General features: G+C 39.9%; 1 protein-coding gene and 1 long non-coding RNA gene across 2 annotated transcripts in view; one reads left to right on the plus strand and one right to left on the minus strand.

The window, feature by feature from the left end:
• LOC124211787 (uncharacterized) overlaps positions 1-16,282 on the minus strand; it is a 90,116-nt gene that overhangs the window by 50,161 nt on the left and 23,673 nt on the right. The window contains exon 2 of the long non-coding RNA XR_006881515.1: positions 3,779-3,860. This is a non-coding gene — a long non-coding RNA (uncharacterized lncRNA). The remainder of the gene's footprint in view (positions 1-3,778; positions 3,861-16,282) is intronic.
• The window catches only part of Galk (N-acetylgalactosamine kinase), a 75,375-nt gene that overhangs the window by 4,357 nt on the left and 54,736 nt on the right, over positions 1-16,282 (plus strand). The window lies entirely within an intron of this gene.

Below are 16,282 nucleotides of genomic sequence, written 5' to 3' on the forward strand. Positions count from 1 at the left end.
TTCTATTCCGAGTAAGAGAAAGAATAGAATTGTTGTCTGTGTTACGGTTACGAGGGAATAAAATTTTTCTTAGTGAAATCTGAAACCGGTAGCACGATGTTAAAATACATGGAAGTAGGAACTGTCAGACAATAAATCTACTGTTCAAGTATAATTAGGTACTCTTAACTAGTGTGTCCTGTGAGATGGCCATCTATATATGTGCAGTATATAAATATTATTAGTACACGCATGGTATGAGATTAACGGTAAGACCAAAAACTAGCATACGTGGGATGTTACGAGAGCCGAGTATGTATTTTATCTCTGTTTTATGTATATTATAAAGCAATCTGATTTAACTATGTACACAACCTTTCGGACGAGCTTAATTAATAAAGAAGGCTTGCTCTAACCAAGTTTTTACCACGTATCTACTCTACAAGAAACATTTTGTGAAAATATAGAAAAGATTGCGATAAACCGATTATACATTAGATCGTATGCGTGATGACCCAGATTCCCCAAGGAAGGTGTGTATAAATTAGAATATATGTGCCGCGAACTGCCGCATAAAATGTGGCAATTATTTTTAACAACCACAACATCGCGTGAATATCTAATTATTAGGTAGCGTCGAATATTTACAATAATGAGATTTTCGTATGAATTTAATTGAGTTGCAATGCTCCGAGTGATCAGGATGCTTGAAATCTTTCACTTCGAGTTCGTTTCGCAACGATTTGTGCGCCACGCATGTATTCGCAAGAGTATTTTGCAACGCCTTGTAGCCGCGAGTGGAGAATCTCGCAGGGGTGTCAGGGGGTGAAAAACGAAGAGAAGAATAAGAAAATCGGCGAGAGTTGAGGGGTTGATCGAGGCCCCGGAATCCCCAGGGGTCCAAGGGGAAGTAGTAGGCAACGATATACACCCCCGCAAACATATGGGGCCCATTGTCAGCCCTTACTTGTACACACACCCTTGCGAACCCTTATACCACGCACCCTTGGTCGCTTTTACGCGCACGGCGTCTAGATACGAGCCGAGATATCGCGGGAAAACCTTTTTAGAAACTACATCGTGTTCTCAACGGTGCACCAAAGGAAGGCCAACGCCTTCCCGCAACATGGTTGTACGCGTAAGCTCTTGGGTGTCCAAAAAATATGCTCATTTTTACACTTTCAAAACACTTCGCATACCTGTACGATGTTAACCAAGGACGGTAACAATTCATACTTTGCGTTGTTACATTCGAATATAGCAGAAAAGAAGATTGCTTCGTAATTGAAAGAGTTTCCAAATGAGGTATTCCACGCCAACTCGACAAATCATTTTCCCTAACCATTTTCGATTTCGTTCGTAATTTTTTATACGATTTTCCCAACTCAGTTTAATTTTTTTTATTTCTTTTTAAGAAACACAGTTTCAAAGATCAAACCATAATGACATTTTTGAAACTTTCGAAAAAATTCCTTAAAATTCTTCGATCAAAGATTATTTATTTTTGCATGTGTATAATCATCCGCTTGGAGTACAAAAATGAATAATTACCGATAAAAATACCAAATTAAGCTAATTTGGGTATTTTTATTTTTTTGAAATCAGTCAAACAAATGTAACAAAAATAAGTTTCAATTTCGGATTGGGTCTAAAATAATCGTCTTTGATCGAAGAATTTTGAGAATCGTTTCAAAAAGTTTTCAAAAATATCACTCTATTTTCACTTTGGAAAAGTATATCATGGTATAAGCCCAGTTTAAGGCCAGCAAAATTATTTAAAACTCAACATCCCGTTAATACTGAAAAAAATCGATAGCACAAATAAGACTGCTCAAAAAACACAATTCTATAATAATACCAAACGTAACATGTCATAAAATAGAAAATTAATCATATCGCTACTTGTGCAAGGAAAAAAGTGACTTCATGCATTTGTTAAAAGACTGTAAGATTCTCGATCAAAAAGATCCGAACCAGGTCTGGCTAGGAACAAGAATGCTCTTGATGTACCTCATATTCAAGAAAATCCCAGGATCAGTGAAATAAAAAAATGATGTCACTATGTCGAATAAATTATAATCTAAATTCATGATCGATCCTTTCCTTTCGTGAACACATGGAACCAGGTCGAATACTCAAAAACTCGTAATTGTAACATTCTGAATGAAACAATAAATTGATGCTTCTACAGCCGATGTTACACGGCTCGAATCGATAGCGTGTCGAGAGGCTTTCGGTGACATTGCGAGCAGAGCTTGCAGTAGCTTACAGTAGCTTGCTCTAGCTTGCGCCCTTGAAATCGGCTCGGGGGTAAGGTGGAATATCTCGGGGGCAGATAGAGCGAGGCGTCGGCAGCGGTGCTATCGCTCATCGCACGACTCCCCAGAGTAGGAGGGTGATGGGGGTGCCACCCCGGTTGGTCCAGAGCGTCGTTTCTGCCCGCGAAGAACCTCGGTTGGGCTGCGAAGGGGCTCGACTCACGCGCCTTATCACCTCCCAAATAATGGAGGCATATTGAATAGATACCCGAACCCCACCAATGTGTATCTGATCCGAAAGTCTCGAGGGGATATTAGAAGTCGCCCCTCATCCTCGACCGTCCTTCGATCCGGGCTGAATTCACCTCTAAACCTCGCCTCCGTCCCGCGTGATGATAAATAAAAACCACTTTAATTTTGTGCCAAAATTCGTGAAGCTTTTCGCACGTAAGATCAAATTTTTTGTTTCCTTGTTTCAACCGTATTAAGCCTTAACCCTTTGAGTCGTGGTGGTAAGTATTCTTAAGTAGTAAGAACTTTGAAACATATTGCTTTACGGTTTTTTCCTACTTCGGATAGTGTATTGTTAGAAAAAAATTTATTCGTGAAAATCGTGAAAATTGAAGGAATAATTCATATCCGAGAAAGTTACCTATCTATACATATACATGTTTTACACAAATCGTAAGCTTTTGGGGTCACTGATTACGAATCTGAAATCAGATTTTGAAAATTTAGTATGGCGAATCCAATCAGCGACCCCGAAAATCCCTGCGATCAAATTCTAAATTTTCATCCGTCATATTGGATCCACCATATTGTATCCGCCATCCCGAACTTGAGAAATTTGATTTCACATTCATAATCAGCGACCCCAAAAACCATAGAAAACTATCTTGTTACAAAAGTTGATTCAGCACAATAATGACTGGTTCAAAGGGTTAAGGAGGTTAGTCGCATGTTGAGTACTTATCATTTTATTATATTTGTAAAATCTACGAATATTCATTCGAAATCATATAAAAGAAAGAAAATATCCAAATTATAATCAAAGATCCTTCATTTCATACCACTTTGAAATTGTTAAAAATCTAGTTGAATCTTTCAAACAAGTTTTATCGTGTCGGCATCGTTCAATATTTTATTTTATAACATCCCAATCATGTTGCTTCTATTACATTGCAAAGGCCTTCGTAGCTTGCCAATAAAATTATTTGATAAATACTCAACGTACGACTTTATCTCGTACAACAAAAGTCAATAAGAAGCATCGATTTTTGGCCAACAAACCTCCTTAAGAAGCGATTTTATTGAACGGTGCTATTCGACTCGTGGCTTCTTTTGTACTCACGTGAACCGCACCACGGTTTACATACCGTTGTTCTGTTCGCACGTCAAAACGCGAACACGCGATCCGCGCGATCCTCAAGCCAACGGCTGATTACTTTTAAAGTAGGTACATGTGAAACAGCGTGCTAAATTCAACATGCTAATATTCATGCTTAAATACCCTGATTCGGGCTAACTTTACACATACATACCCATCTAATTCCTGTTTCCCTTTCGCACCGTGAGCCTTGATTTTTATTGCCGTAACATCTCGTCGCCCTTACAAATGTAGGCCTGAAACCAACACCCATAAATTCAAAGTTAAACCTGCATGGTTAAAATTTACACACAAGTAGTTATAAACAATAATTTTTTGAAATCATATAACAATAGAATGCAAGAAGTGTTTTACAATTTTTTAATTTATTGTTCTTTTTTTTTCATTTAATTCTTCAGGTGCGCCCGGATATTTCGTGAAACATTAATCAGATAGCCGAAGGGAATTACGTAGGTATTGAAATTGCGACGAGCTCCGTAGGGTGAAATAATTATTTTAATTCACTACCTTCGCATGCTGTGTAACGCGAAGCGTGCGTGCGTGCGTGCGATAGTCGATACCGCGAGTAGGTACAACATGGGTTATAAAGGTACACACCGTACCCGTACGTGAATCGGATAGGAAATTATAACGAGCGTTTAGATTGCCTGGCGCAGTCCCCGTGTGTACTTATGCAATTAAAAAAGCTGTGTAACGCGTTACACGCATGTATCGAGAACGGTTAGAATCGGTGACACGTATTACAACTGTCCAAACGCGCTAATTACACCGAGTTGAAACGTGTATCCGTTCTTACAGCGGACGAATTGCGCGGTTGAAAGAAAAAGAAAGAAAAGAAGAAAAATAACGCGAGAGTAACGGAGGCGGGGGGTTTTTTTTTTTCTTTATCCGGCGAGAATCAGGCGGAAAAAAATACGATTAACAGCTGCTGCGATTAATAATTAAGCGACTAGATAAACGGGACGAATAAATAAATCGTTAGCGGTTATAATTTCACTACAAATGCTGTAAATCGAAGGTTGCAAACTCGCTGCTTCGTCGCCTCGTCTTCATTAAATGAATATTTGGACACGGTCCGTCGACAATTTCGCCGGTGCGAAAATAACTAACGACGCGAATTCAATTTGGCCGTTTCGAGATTGAATCAGACTGACAATTAACGACTTCGATTGTAGCCCGAGCAAGTTTTGCATACGTGTTACTATTGCGTATCGGTCCGCGTGTCTAAGTAAGCAAGCAGGCCTGCACACGGTGCGTTTAATCAGTCGATCAACCGTGCGGCTAAGCGAGAATGAGAAAAAAAAAAGAGAACAAAACGCTTGCAGGGGAAAAAAGAAACCGCACGGAGGATAAGGAACAAAGTATATTACATTAACTCGTTGCACGATTCGCAAAATGCTGCTCTATATATTTTCGGTAATCAGTTTGCACGTAATTTCTGTATTGTACATGTATATATATATATATATATATATCGATGTAGGTATATTTTATAAACGCACGCGAATTGCGATGATCGTTTTTAATCGAGAATTAGCGACGAGCTTCGCTGCTTCTTCGGTTGAACATAACAATTACCTCGGACTATACTTAAAATGCGTAAAATTACATGAATGTAGAAGCCACAACCGGGTCAGGCCATTAAAAAACCGATTAAACGTAATTCGATCCTTTCGTATTATAGTATACCTTATACGCAAGACGTCTGACTTCGGTGCGTAATTTTTCTTTTTTTTTTTTTTTACTCCTACATGACTCGCTTACCACTTTATCATTTACGCATATAAAGAATCCGTAACAAAATTTAAATTACATATCTCCGCGATGCTGCTACTGCCGCTCTTCGTTTAGCATTTTTATCGGGTTGCTGCTGCACACAGTTGCAATTACGCGAGCACGTCTTTTCGGTATTCAAAATTCGGTGGTAAGAGTCCGGCACGATATTTCAATCCCCAAAACTAGCAAGAAAAAACAAGCTGATTGAATTTCAAAATAATCAATTACAGCTCACTGCAGCAAATGCAAAGCTATTTATTGGTTTCGTATAAAATTAGGTAATTGAATTTCATTTGCGTCGAATGATAAACTGATTTCGATTATTCAGGCTGGTTGAGATTTTTCTTGATTAAGATAATAAAAGATACGTATCTCTATTGAAATTATCGGAATATTATACTCCGGCAAACGAATCACATCATTAACAGCTTCTCAACGCGGTTCAATGAAACATTTTCTCGCTGTGCAAGCTCGATTTTATATCGTGCCCATCCCGTGTCCACGATTGTGTCGATAATTACAGAATTGCGTAATTTAAACAAACTCGTTTACATCGATCTTAGGTAGATACTTGACATGCAGCGCAGCGACGAGTGTTCGCATCAAAGTACCCGCCTACCGAGTGCTTGTTTATACGTGCAAAGGAAAACGCGTGTTCGGTGTAACGATTTCTCATCGAGTTGTAACACTTTTCTCACGTACATATAGCTAAGCTCCGAGAGCGGAGTATTTAAAGTGCATTTATAGGCCAAGTTACAGCTGTAGGAATATACATATAGCTGTGCTGGCGTAATCAATAGTTACGTAAATTCATGCAAAGCAGTATCCATCTTTTCTCAGGACTATAAACTTGGCGGGATATTATCTTTCGCGAAATTCAACGATCAACCGCGGTAGTAAGTATATAAGGTGTTAATGTTGACGGCGCATAGTTGCAAGCGGTTGTAATTCCGAGTTCGTGTTCAGCGTTTTTTGCTCCTTTTCTACGTACTGTAATCTTTTATCATTTTGTTTTTTTTTTTTTTTTTTTCTTCTTCTTCTTTCCTCTCGACAAAGCTTGTACACGTTATACAGTTCCGAGTCGGTGCGTTATGGGTTTCAGATAGCGGTTCACACGCACCTGGCACGCAGCCACGGAATAGTAATCTCAACAAACAACTTGACCGTGCGTTATGTACATATAAATTGGCCAGGTTTAATCTGCAGGAAGGCAGCCTGTAAGCTATAAGCATCGATCGAATGCTCGACCGTAAAATCGGATGTCAACGATTTCCTGGATCGGGACGAGTAGGTAAATTCCTACGTACATTCGTACACACGGCACCGTCTGCGACATGCCTGCTGCACACCTTCTACTCTTTGCTCGTTTATTCATTCATTTATTTATTTATTTACCGATCAAGGTGCGTACAAGAAGCGTACGTCGCGTTGACGTTTCGGAGCGTCGAGGCGATCGTTTCTCCAGATATACGCAAGCAATCATCGTTCCTCCTGCTCCTTCCGACCGGACCTTCGTTTGCATTCTCAGAATTAATTAGAAGCAATCGTATCGTCATTCTAATTGGACTAATTAACGGATGTTTGGTAACTAGCGTCGTATACACGTACATGTCGCGTCAAACGCGTTGCCTGACTTCTTCTGTCACGAGTAACGGATATACATATATATATACGTATACATATATATATACATCCCGAGAATACGATGGCGGAGACTGAAACCGTGATAAAATCAATTTACCTTGATGAGAATTCCGATGTCGAATTAATTTTCTTCTTCGTTGTGACTTGGGTAAAAAAAAAAAAAAAATAATTTTATTCCTTCTTGTTTCTTTATTTATCTTTCAGCACTCTATACCTGACGCAGTGAATTGAAATGTATTTATCGACACCTTGAATTATCGGTAAATGTATTTTAGAAATTCTATTTTATCACGAGTACTCACGATTATGGGAATGAATTTCGATTGAGAAATATTTCTCAATTTTTTAACAAAACTCGTTCTTGTCATCGAGTTTCAATACGTACCCGCTGCGTTGTTCTGAATTTTTTATTTAATCTAAGCATCTACATGTCATCCAACTGAATAACAAGTGTTGTACCTTGTACAAATGTAAAATACAAAACGTTAATGCAATTTTCGTAAATGATTGATCCGATTTATTTTTCAAATAAAGTATTTCTGGGATAATCGTTTGAGCGAGCGGTCGAGAGATTTGCAAACTTCCGTTTGTGGTTCGATCATGCTAATCGCAAGATAAAAATAATTCATTAAAAGCACATCTACAGCCTCTGCGCTAGGGTATACTTACATCTATTCACGTAATATATAGGTCCGAAACAACATCTTGCTAGAGGACTTAATTAACGCGAGGTTGAGCGTGTGGCCAATAAGTTTAAATCGGTCTGTTCATCGGCTAGTCGGGACGAAATGATATTCAAATACATGCATTCGCATGTCACACTCTGACGTAGGATAGATACACAGATAGACGAGTTGTATATATGTTTGTGTATAATATACCTGGCTACTTGATAAGTTTATAAAAGTTTACAGTCGTTTTATTCACGGAATAATAAGTCAGGTATGTAACTATGTCGATACTTTTTGGTGAATTAGTTATTCACACTTGTCGAATAAAAAGACGCAGGATGTACGGTATTGACTATCGATATAAAAGTTTTTTATTATCCTGTTGAATTAGAATTTATTTCTCTTAAATTTATTTCGAATTATCGCTGTACGTAATGCATGAAACCACTCCTCGATACCTAGGTGAATAAATTTACTGTGAAGAACGGTGCGTTTATATCTGGTTGACGTAATCGCCATCAAGAGGCGGACACCTGTTTCGTCGTAACCCGAGACGTGTCATTTGATATTGTACCCTGCACTGCGACGCGACTATTTCTCGAAAGAATTATTTCAGTGAAATAAAAAACTACAAAGACACCGTGTGTATTTCTGTTGGGGTGGGAGAAAGAAAAAAAAAATTAATAAATTGAACGTTTTAATTACAACGATTCGTTGATAAATAATTTCGGAAAATATGAAAATATTTATCGATACAACTGTACGCGTGAAAGCGATTTGCAAAACTATTTTCATAGGCTTAAATTTCGAGCAGGTGTAATAAGGAGGGGAAAAAAACCGTCAAAATACAGTTCCACAAATTACCTACGTATCCGATAATCTTCTGCACGATTCGACGGACCGAAACGGAGGCGACCGGACAATTAGGGAATATTTTTGTCGATCGTTGGAGTATTCTTCGTATGTACGTATAAGGCGGATTCTAGAAGCTTGGCAAAACGTGCGGTACGTGGAATTTATATGACCGATTTCAGAGGACGGTGAAAAGAAAAATCGAATTCGAGATCTGGGGGATATTTGGAAGGAGAAACACGCGTCCCGCAGCCTCGAGGCTCGAATCAAAGAGGCCGTCGTTTGAATGAAAAGGTATGATATGCGCACGGCGATCGGTAATAACTTCCCGTGTAAGGTTCACCTTGCGATTTGTTATGCGAGCTAAAAAGATGTTTAATTTTTTAATGCTCGTTAAAAGAACGTTTAAACGTCCACCGTCTCTCCGGCATTGCGTTCCCTCTATCTGTCTCCATCTTTTTCTCTCTCTCGTTCGTTCCCAGCTTCGCCGATGGATCTCCTCGTGAGTCGAAGATCGGGGCAAAAACTTGATCGCAAGTTTATGAACGGAGTTCCGAAGCCGATCTCGGGATCCGATTAACCGCGGGCGAAGAACCGCGACGAATATTTTGACCGGTGCTTGTGGTTACGTATAATATTATACGCGGAACCGCGGTGCGGGTGAAGAAAAAAACGCGGCCGCCGCCGCCATCTCCCGCGGATTGCAACAAAGTTCTTTGTGAGAAATTCGGAACCGAAAGCGCGCGTGCGTACGATCGAAGGATCTAACGATCGAGAAAACGATCCCCGGGTAAGGAGTAACATTAGGAAGGAGACACATATCCCCGCTATGTCGGATGGCAAAAGTGGAACAGATTCGTGTACAAAGTTCGTAGTAACGATACCGCCACTCGCTGCGCTAGTTTCGCTTGTTGCTCCGGAAATGTGCGCGCGTAGAAGTTTGACGATTATTAACGTTACCAGCCGTCAGGCGCAGTGCAACAAACGATAGCAGCGCTGCGAATAATGCTACTGGTACACACAAAAATTTCATTTGTTACAGTAACTAGAAAAATTGAGTAAAACAGGTATCGCTAAAAAACTGTTTGAATGTTGTTGGAATTACGAAAAACGAGGTACGCCTAACCATTTTGCGCTATCGTAGATCCTTTTTTTGCTATTGCAACGCAAAATCAATTTCCGAGGTTTACACTATTTTTTTTTTAGTTAAAGAAGGCTTTAACAATAATTTATTCTTGCACGAGCATTAAATTTTCGCAACAGTTGCAAGAAAATATAGCAACAGTGATCGTAATGAGAAAGAATAGTAACGGATACTAGACTTTCCGGTAACAGCTAGAAAAGTAATTTTCATTTTGTACCTAGAACAATATATTTCGATCGTGGTAAAAAATGAAAATGGTTAAGGACTGAGCGGTAACCGGAACTAAAAATTTCTCTCAGTGTACTATGAATGACCAAAGATATTCGATTTTCGATTAAATCGATTATTTTTTTTTCGGCTAATCGAGTATAAACGATTATTTTTCAAACTCGACTAATCGACCGACTCGATTATTTTTCCTCAATTTCGGTTTTTGTTTTTTACTCCGATAATCGACGTAATACAACATCAATTTACGTGATTAATGTATCAATTATTATCTTTGTCTTACTTACTAAATACCTATTTGACATAATAATTTCCTCTATTAAAACTATATACCTACTGAAATTTACAAAATTTTGCTGTCAAATACACCGATTCACAAAAAAATAAAACAACGAAATAATCGATTTTCACCGAATCAATCAAGTCGTGTTCGATTATTTTTTTCAACCTGAATAATCGCTGCATCGCCGATTATTTTTAACTCACTGGCCATCGCTAAATTTGGTACTACAAGCTTTTGACCAAAATGTGGTCCACTTTTGTAACCCGGAGATATGTCTCCTCCCTGATATTACTTCCTGATCCCGGGAACAGGTGGCCAACGTCCGATGGCACGCAGCTGCAGTCCGACTCGCGTAGGAAGCTTTCGGGCTTTCGGGCTCCTCGCGCACTTAGCCAGAGCGCGTTGCAAGCGCGTTGCGGCCCTCGACTCCGGCTCTGTGCCGAAAATTTACCGGGGAACCGGGTGCCGATGCAGCGGGGTGGATACGGACCTGTCATGGTTTCTCTCGAGTCTTATCAATCCGCCTGCAGCCACCTTCGGAACCGAATGAATGCTTTCTCCCGGTGACTTTGCTTTCAGCGGAGGAACCCGTCTTCTAATCGGATCCGAAGGCACGGCTCAAATCCCGCTCTGTGACGCATTAAGAGACCCCTAAGGATATTCCACGTCTTGGGACGAAAAACCTCTCGTCGTTCTTTAAGGTTTACGGAACAAGAAGAACACAGGTCTACGAAAAAATATTTTATCTCAGCTGGATGGGATGTTTTTTGGTAAATATTGAGCAATATTATTTAAGAAAAGCCGGACCTGTCAAAAATTTACTTTCTGAGCCAGAGCCATTTTTTGCTGGGAAATCGATTTTCAGCTACTCGGTATAAAAAACCTCTGCGTGATCAAAAATACCCAAATTCAAGTCCGAATTGTGAAAAAAAAAAAAAAAAAAATACTTCCGGCTCAGCCAATAAATTTTTCGGGACCTAATATTTTGCCTTTTGTCTACTCTCTAGGTTTGTAACATGGTCGCAAAAAATCAGTCAATTCGGAGGGGGTGGACGACAGGTCCAACTTTTCTTAAATAATTTTATTCACTATGTTTTCGAGAGTGCTGAATCTAACACTGACTTCAATTTCTCTCCATCACGTAGAGCATTTTTGCAAAATACAAGATGATTGCACACAAAAAAAATGTATATAAATAATGTATAAAAAAATCACCATTGCATTACGATGAACTTGACAATATTTCTTATCAAATTAAAAAAAACAATTTTTCAATCAAATTTCATATTCCGTGTCAATACTACTTTGCTCTGTCACTCTTCCCTTTATTCGTCTTATTTGTTCTTTGTATCTATTCTTGAGTGTCATTCTAATACATATTAAATGGAAATAAGAAATCACTTTTGCATAAGATTTTTAGAATCAAGAATAGGATATAAGATTTCGAGTTAAACGGGGATTTCATTTTTTAAATGTAACTACAAACACGAGTTCAAGAAGAAACCTGACGTGATGGCATTTTATGAGTATTGTTCCCGGTTTCAGTGATTCAAAGTTTATAAGAAACGGTGTGAAAAACCTGTCCAGTCTTTCGGTTGCAGTCGAATCAAAACCAAGGTTTAATCGATATCGAAATCTGGCTTTTGATCCGCAGAGCCTAACGAATTCAGAACGGTAAGATACACGCAACGATTTGTGCTCACGGAATTATTACTGGTCAAAAATCGAACAATTTGTTTTATTCTCAACCCAAATCACGATCGATTAATGATTAGATCACGGAATTCCCAGCGAATTCGAATCAGCCGCTAATAATTACCATGTTATTTCCCATATTGTGAATCACGTAAGTAACTTGTCAGTTGTGAAACTGCGTAGTTTTTTAATGAATGTTGAAGGATAAAAATTTTGACATTTATGATTTATTGGAATGAGTTGTAAATTCGCACTGTTTTGCAAAAATGAATCAAGAGCTAGAATTTTACTTAAAGTAATCGCAGCATCCTCCAAGTCAGTCGTTAATTCTTCTTTCGTAAATGATTTGAATTTCAGCGAAATCTCTTTCTCAAAAAACCGTGCTGCCCTTATTTCTGCCACGCGATTGTGTAAATTTCATCACCATTTCCACCCCTATAGCCCTGCCAGGTGATTTTTATTTACAAGCTTTCGTCTGAAATTCCATTTTATACCTCAGATAAAACTCGTAAATTTTCAAATCTGTAACTCGCGGAAAGAAACGAAGATGTTGCGTTAAATTTTTGTACAATAATCGGTGTTTCAAAGAATCGGACAGCTGTGAGCTCGTTTCGTGTGTAGCAAAGTGTAAATTCGAGGTATGCATGATGCACCTGAAACGGTGATCAGCGCCACGGGGATAAAGCAACACCGTGCTGTTATTCTCCGAAATACTTATGGTTTGCATAATTTAGATAATTCGACGTTTATGTAAAACCGGACAGAGGCTGTAATTCGGCGTTTTGCGGTGCTTATCGGCGTGCAAGTACAGCATACCGTCCAATATGCGTTACACATACACGTCGCATCGCATATATATAAGGAAAGGCTCCCGGGCTTTTGCGCGGATCGAGGGGCCCTCCATTATTAGAGGGCGAGAGAACCGGGAGTCATGGTTCTTGTAGAGAAGGAGAAACGAAAGAGGAAGGAGGAAAAAGCGACTAGGAAGCTCCGACTACCCGGCTACAGACAACCCGAAGTCGAGACAACTTTCCGCGGGCTATTTTGCCTTTTGTCGAACATGTCGACCGCCGCATCCAACGACTTCACAGACTTTTTTCGCCCTCTTTTGCTCTATCTTTCTTTTTCATCCACCCCCACCCCCTCCCCGCATTAACCCCGTCAAACCCTCGGGGCACTTCGTCTCGTCCTTCCTTCACCATTCGGACCCATGTATACGTATATACTCTTCTTTTCAAACATCGATACTTTTGTTTGGTAAAATTCATATTTCACCACCTGCAATCGCTGTAACTGCACAAAATTTGGGTGGAAATTTGGTATCGTTAAAAGTTGGTCAACTTGAAAATTGAACGGTCAAAAATACATGTATTAAAGTAGGAAGTATTCATGACCGGAACTGAATTTTGAATCTGTAAAACGGATAAGATGTACGGAAAAAAGTAAAGAAAAAAGAAGAGTAGAAACAAACTGTCTCAGCTTTCGATTTATCATGTCGTCTTCGACTTGAGATTTAACACGGGAAAAAAATTGATTAGTCAAAAATGTGATAAAGGTTGTTCAGACACTGGGGCAACGTAAAGATAAATGGCTGAATTTTTGATACGTTATTAATCGCTAAGAATACGTATGAAATAATTTTTTGAGAATCATCTGACGTGTAGTTTTTGTGCAATTAATTATTAAAAATTAGATATTTAACATGTAGTCTACAGAGAATCTTGCGTGAACCGAACATTCTTGATACAATTTAACTACAGCTTCTAAAGATAAGAATACAAAAAACTGCAATTTATATTAATCAATTCGTGTAGATTACACAAAGTTTTTAAAAAAAGTATTCTGACGTGTAAGTTTTGTAAATATTTTAATCTAAATGATCGAAAATATGAGTCAGTTATACTTAGAAATGAACGATATATCTAATGCGTAAAAGTGTGGCAACGTCGGATAAAAAATGCGCCAATTTTTACAATTTGTTTCTATGCAAATCGTCCGCTGTGTCGGAACTGAGTTGTTTCATTACTCATTTTGTAAGTTTATAAATGAAATTCAACAAAACACTAGCAACAACAACATACAGTTGTTAGATGCGCTGTTGCCAGATATATTTTATGCGAAAAAACACTTGATTAAAAAGACACTTATTTACTATCGTTAGCAAATAAATAATTAAATTAATCCGATTAGAAGTTCTTTCAGGTAACATCTAAATTCAAATTATTATTAATTTACATGTTCGCATTTTTTATTCTAGTCAAAAAAGAATCTAAATTTTATTATGACTCACGTGGTACCGTCCGTACTACCTCAAGAAATCTGACTTTCACTAAAAAATCGTCTAAATTATTTCACCTATTTCACCCTATAGATTCTAACCGGCATAACGCATCGTGTACATTGTAATTAAAAAGGGGCCTGACTCTTGAAGACGGTTTCCATGAATACGAGATAGTTATAAGCTTCTGCGCGATACTGCACAGCAAAGAAGATGCAGTAAGAGTGAATGAGCCATTACCGCGTTGACGAACAAACAAAAATAATTATCGCGTCAATTTACGATGAGGGTTGGTGCAGATACAGTATACATATACACGCATATTTGTCCCACAAAGTAACGAGAGTCAGTATTGTTGGAGTGATTCCTCCGGGGGTGGAATTGCAGGGTCGGTAACGGGATGAAGCGGGGGGGGGGGGGGGGGGGGGGGGGGGGGGGCGAAAGAGCCAGATTGTCTGTTTGTTGGAAGCACTCTCTCTCTCTCTCTTTCTTTTTCTCGTGCGCACAAACAAGTGGAAACAAATAATATCCTGCATTACGAAAGGCGGCGAAGAAGCGGAGGTGGTCGACGCTCACCGCCCCCGGGCGGCGGTAACGAGGCCGACGACTGCCGTCGCGTCATTAATGCCGGCCGGCGGGCCTCGCCGCGTACCGCGAGGGTAGAGAGAAGAGAGTAAAAGAGAGAAAGAGAGAGAGAGAGAGAGAGAAAAACAAGAGGAGAGGGACCAGGAGTCGGACCCTATTTCCTTAATCCTCGTCTTCGATTGTCCGTGCTCCGATCCCTGTCCTCATTTGTTTGTTTTCCTTTTTCTCTTTATTTTATCCTCCATCATAATTTATAACTTGATACTATTTTTTCTTGCGTCGACATTGAGGCGGGTATTCGCATTAGTGGATTTTATCGCGACCGATTGACCGAGTACCAAGTACCAGTAAGGTTGTACGGACTGGGCTGATCGGTATCGATCACCGTATCGTGTTTGTGAATAATGTTTATTAGACGAAAGAAACGAGGGTCGAAGAGACCATGGATACGTCGAGATGGACTGAGGTCGGATTCGTTAGTGATCGCGACACGATCCGAGGGATATAAAAGTTAATTACCATGGTTGTTTGCACCCCTCTTTGGAGTTTAGGGTGTACGGTAAGAAGCGCGCGAACGAATATAGGAGCCAATACAGCTGAACACGTATGGACATTCGATGAAGGAATATTATCGAGGGTAACATAGCTCGTGTATCGAGGGAACCTTGTTTCTCCGCAGCTTCCAATTTGGAGTGAGGATCGTAAAGGAATAAACCCTGACCAAGAATCGTAAAAGTTACCAAACGAACGTAGCTAACGCTCCGAGATATCCACACGGAGGGAAAAAGCACCGACCGAAGAAAACGGGATTGAGAGACATTCTCCTCTCCTCTCCTCGCCTCTCTTCGCCTCGCGGAAAATGTAATATACCCAGTTCATCCCGACTAGGGTGCGCTATTGGGTGGTGGCACGTTTATGATTAATAATAGCTGACCATCCCGATGCCCTAATAAGTCGTAAACTCACGGGAGGTCCGCGTACCTTGATAATTGGACCGTGAGGCACGGCGATCGAAGTCCAAGTGCCAAGCTCCACCTGCGCGGCTAAAAACACGTGTAATGCCGGCCAAAAAGACGACTCACCTCCGTGAAAAACCAGTGACAATCGGATGCTTCTTTCCAAAGAGAGATTAATTCTTCTCATTTAACAGTTGTCACCAGTTAATTGTAAACTGGTCAAGGTGCGGGCAAAAATGAACAGCAAACATGGTATGGTATTCGCTGCAGATGGTCACCGCCCGGGTCGAACACCTCGCGCGAAGTCGCGACTCTTTGGAAGACTCGAGGGTGGCGAAAGCCAAGCGTAGAGAGTAAGGATTGAAGGATCCAGAGGGTCTCGCAAGCCTTCGGGGAAACGGATGAAGGAGGAAGGTGTTTCGAACAAGTCAACTCCGGATGCAGACGGTAACGAACGAACGGATTTGTACAAGCGAGCACAAGTTTCCTGCGGTGATGAGACCTGCAGAGCGGTGTTTGTAGTGTTATTGAACATATGTGACTACC

Source organism: Neodiprion pinetum, chromosome 2 (genome assembly GCF_021155775.2).
Source record: "Neodiprion pinetum isolate iyNeoPine1 chromosome 2, iyNeoPine1.2, whole genome shotgun sequence".
In the NCBI taxonomy this organism is placed as follows: Eukaryota; Metazoa; Arthropoda; class Insecta; order Hymenoptera; family Diprionidae; genus Neodiprion; species Neodiprion pinetum.